This window comes from Tupaia chinensis, unplaced genomic scaffold (genome assembly GCF_000334495.1).
Source record: "Tupaia chinensis unplaced genomic scaffold, TupChi_1.0 Scaffold138812_1, whole genome shotgun sequence".
Taxonomy (NCBI): domain Eukaryota; kingdom Metazoa; phylum Chordata; class Mammalia; order Scandentia; family Tupaiidae; genus Tupaia; species Tupaia belangeri.
In genome coordinates, this window is record NW_006198705.1 from 407,591 (window position 1) to 412,146 (window position 4,556).

Here is a 4,556-nt window from a genome sequence, read left to right on the forward strand (position 1 = left end):
CACACACACACACACACACACACACACACACACACACAAACTTTGTCCCTCTCTGGTAAAATTTTTAAAATGAATAAAGTTAAATAAAGTAGTTATCTTTTATAAAAAAGAATGCAAAGAGAAGACTTCTCAGAAGGAATATTAAAACTACATCTTCTTACTTGAGCATAGAAGATATTTTAGGGATCGTTTATAAAATAAATCGACTTCTCCTCATCCTTAGCACACCCTCAAATGCCCTGTGCGTGATGCGAGAAAATACTCTGAAGCCGCTGGCTAATAAGGGAGCCCTCACAGAACACATCTCTCCCTCCATCTGTGGGGACTGGCGGGGTGTGAGGCAGGACGGGAGCCGACTGACTCAGGGAGGCAGTGCTTGTCTTGACCTCGGGTTTCGGTAAGTGCATTCTCCATGGACACTGGTGACATCATAGGATCAGTCATCTGTGGGGAAAGCGAAGTCCTGTTGAGGCATCCATAATGATGCGGACGGTGCTCCATGCAGAAGCCACGTCCATGGGACTCCTCAGGGATAAATGTCAACAAAGGGCCTGATGGCCCAGCTGTGGTGGCACGGTGATAGAACGCCCCGTGACAGATGCTGAAGCCATATGAGAAGTCCCCAGGTTCACGTCCTGGGGCCTTTATGAATTCTTTATATGTAATGTTAGAGACCAGATGGTGGCTTAGGGGTAGCACAATAGATCCATATAGGAGGGCCCCTGGTTTTCACGCTGAGGTCTCCCCGTTCATGCGGCCATGCACGTGAGTGCCTAGGACGTGAGCAGGCTGCAAGTACAAGTTGAACACAGCATGAGAGCTGCAGGGAGCTTCTCTCTCTCTTCCTCTTATGGAACAAGTGAACAAATAAACTTAAAAAAAAAAAAGAAAGAAAAAAGGAAGGGTCTGAAATTAAAGGTGCCGATTCAAGAAGATTTTATTGGACCACCTGTCAAGTGAAGATGCATGGATAATTTTGCCTTTTCTTTATTCTAATATGTATTGATCAGTATCAGGAAAAAAAAAAGTGTGCTATGACATGTAATAGCCTCCCCCAGCAAGAAAAGGCAGGGCAGATCACAGTATGGGTTACAGTTACTAAATTATTTTTTATGGACAATTAACTTTTTCATTTAAATACACACATGTCCTAGTTTTCTTATCCTGCTTCTATGACCCATGTTATGGCAAAGACCCTGTGGGTGGTAAGTTCAGTCCTGAGGAGGTTTGTCAAGAAGAATTGATTAACAGTGACAGGAGTGGACAGAGATGTAGACTGCATGGCCAAGCCCTCATACCTGCCCTGCAATATTTTATGTTTTAAAAAGTCGTTTTGTTACAGGGCATGTGCACTCACCAGACAGAGCAAGAGAGAGAGAGAGACAGAGAGCGGGAGAGAGAGAGAAAGATAGTTAGACATCACCCCCAAATCCCCAGAGGGGGTGGCCACACTGCAATCCCTTCTCCTCCATTCTCCTCTTGGCATTTTGGACATGGACACACACACACACACACTCATCATGATTTTCAAGTTGCCATGTCCAGGACTCGAACTGCATAGTTGGCCGTGTGGAATTTGGCACCTTAACCACCACACTACCTGCTGGTACCTCGGTCGATTTTAAAACAACTAGTTAAAATGTGCAAATTAGAAACCTTCACCTAAACATTTAATTCCATTGGGCCACTTGGATAATATAGATTTTACTTCCCCCCCACCTTACATTGATGGGTAAACTGACCTAAGACATCTTCTAACTGATTCATATTTTTTATCTCCTTCCCACCTCCTCTGCCTTCTCCTCTTCAAACAGAAAACGCTGAGCCCTGTGACCCGAGGCAGCTCTTTTTCCCACCCCCACGGCCAGCGTGACTTCACTTGGCTTGCTCACCCTGCCTGTGGCACCACCTTCCCCACCTGCCCTGTCTTGCCCAAACTCTCCTTTGCTCTACCAGGTGATTCTCAACCACCTGGGGAGTATTTGAAACCACCAATGCTTAGATCTCCCACACCTCTGTCCAAAGATTCTGATAAAATTGGTCTTGAGTGAGATGTGGACTCTGTTATCCTCCTCCTCCTCCTCCTCCTCCTTCTTCTTTTGTTTTTATTTTTTTTTTTTTTTTTTTTTTTTTTGACTGAGGCACTTCACACTCCCACACCTCTGTCCAAAGATTCTGATAAAATTGGTCTTGAGTGAGATGTGGACTCTGTTATCCTCCTCCTCCTCCTCCTCCTCCTTCTTCTTTTGTTTTAATTTTTTTTTTTTTTTTTAGATTTTTGCCATAGGGTACATGCACTCACCAGAGAGAGAGAGAGAAAATGCAAAATCAACCCCTACCCATCCTGGAGGGGGGAATGGCCACACAGGAAGCCCCTCTCCTCCACTGTCCTCCTGGGATTTGGGAGCATGCATGCTTAAGTGCCCGGTGTGATTTTCAAGCCACCAGCTTTGAGTCTCGAACTGCGGTTGGCCATGTGGGGATGCAGCACTTTAACCACCACATCATCTGCTGGCCCCAACACTGGTATCTTTTTTAAATTTTTCTTCTATTTTCTTTCTTTTTTTTTTAACAGGGGAAAGTGTGAACACAGTCCCTCACTACCACAAATTATGCAGTCAAGTTTCCCACATCTGGGGCAATCACAGCACATCTGGAGTGCAATGGATAAGCCTTGCCCTGGGAAAACCACGTTTGTGATCACGGTATTGCTCCTGCCAGGTAAGTCTAACACTGGTATCTTTTTTCATCTCAGCCAGTGTGAGGTACTGCAAGGGTGGGGAGCCTGGACTCCTGTCTGCTCCAGCCACTCTGGACTTTCTCCGGAGTCTCTCTACCAGCCGGGCTCCCTCCAGGAGAGTTTGGAACGGCAGGTAGTAACACTGGAACCCCTGTCCTTCCCACCTAGCAGCAAGGTCTCTGATCCTACCCAGCATGGATTATCCAGCAAACCACTGCCTCCCCTTCACCTCCCACCCAGGGATACGTGTGTGGAGAGGAACCCACAAAATCTCCCCTCCAAAACTGAGCTATAGGACACCCAGGAGGGCAGCACATGAAAAGGCCAGGCCTCTGGGCCTCTACTGTAATTCTTCTGCCTTGCTTAGTGCTCAAAATTTAATAATCAAAAGTGAATTCAACTCTCCAACAAATGGAAGCAAGCAGAAAAAAGGAGAAAAGGATCTAGGCTGAGGTGGGGAATTATTTATAGTATTTGACACCAAAGTGTATCTGAAAACCAGAAATGGTGGCATGGTTTTGTTTTCTTGGGATTCTATCACCAGAATAGCACCTGAGCACTTCAGAAACTGTGCAGGGAGGCTACTCAGATATTGTGAGTGGGAGCGCGCGCACGTGTGTGTGTGTGTGTGTGTGTGTGTGTGTGTGTGTGAATAACCAAATTCAGCCCCTATGTTCGTTTGATTAAAATGAGGGTGACTTAGTAAAATTCCTCTTTTATACTACACAAGACCAAATCTTGGAATGTTTTCACATGGAGTTTACAGTGTTTTTTCACCACCCAATAAAATGCTTTGATTCCTTCCCGCCGCAGACAGTTTTAAGAGCATTCGTTTCACATGGTGTTCTCGGTATGCTTTTTAATTTTTATTTTAGGTTCATTTTTATCACTCCATCTCCTGTCTCCTGCTCTGGGCATAACTTCAGTCCAACGTCTCTGAGCAGACTGGTTCCTAGCAGCACATGCATGGACAGACGCTTGTGAGGGACTCGGTGTGTCTTAGGGTGAAATGATGTGTGGTCCCGTGGGTTATTAGGACGTTCAGAGATCCGAGCATAAACTCACCACGCAAAATATTTAACCTCTTAATGGTTTACCTTTCTGTATCTTTTCCTGCACAGGAAAAACTGCAAGTCACTGCTAAGCAGACTGGCTTTTACAAAGCTACTTCTTGGGACCAGCAGTTAGTGTAATGGCTATGTCCCTGAACTCCCATGTAGTCAACTGCAGTTCGAGTCCCGGACCCGGTGGCTTAAACTCATGCCAGGTGCATGCATGCCTAAGATCCAGAGAAGAGAATGGAGGAGAAGGGATTGCGGCATGGCCATCCTCCCGGGGGGTGACTTCTTGCTTTTTGTCTCTCTGTCTCTCTCTGTCTTTCTGGCGAGCGCACATGCCCTTTAGCAAAAGAAACAAACAAATAAATAAATAAATAATTACTTCTTCGTCCATATTTTTAGTTTAATTAAGATCTTTTGTAAATCGATAAAATGTGAAAAAAAAGTTTAGTATAGAAGGGAGGAAGAGGAAAGGGGAAGGAAAAAGTAAAAGTATGTTTAACTGACCAAAAAAATGAGAAGTTATTTGCTGATGATAATGTATATAGTAATATCTTTGTCTTGACTGATAAGCACGGTATTTGTGCTGGAAAAAGAAATGTTGTACACTGTAAAGATACATGTGATTAAATGTAAATTTTAAAAAGATAAGCAAAAAAAATAAAAAATAAACATAAATAAAAAAGCTACCTCTGGGAACCAGCAGTTAGCGTAATGGCTATGTCGCTGGACTCCCACGTAGTCGACCGCGGTTCACG

General features: G+C 44.5%; 1 protein-coding gene and 1 non-coding gene across 2 annotated transcripts in view; both read right to left on the reverse strand.

The window, feature by feature from the left end:
• MYLK4 (myosin light chain kinase family member 4) overlaps window positions 1–4,556 on the reverse strand; it is a 101,922-nt gene that overhangs the window by 39,008 nt on the left and 58,358 nt on the right. The gene's annotated exons all lie outside the window — the stretch shown is intronic.
• On the reverse strand, window positions 2,573–2,729 carry LOC114004590 (U1 spliceosomal RNA). Its single transcript, XR_003546708.1, has one exon. It is a non-coding gene; the product is annotated as a U1 spliceosomal RNA (small nuclear RNA).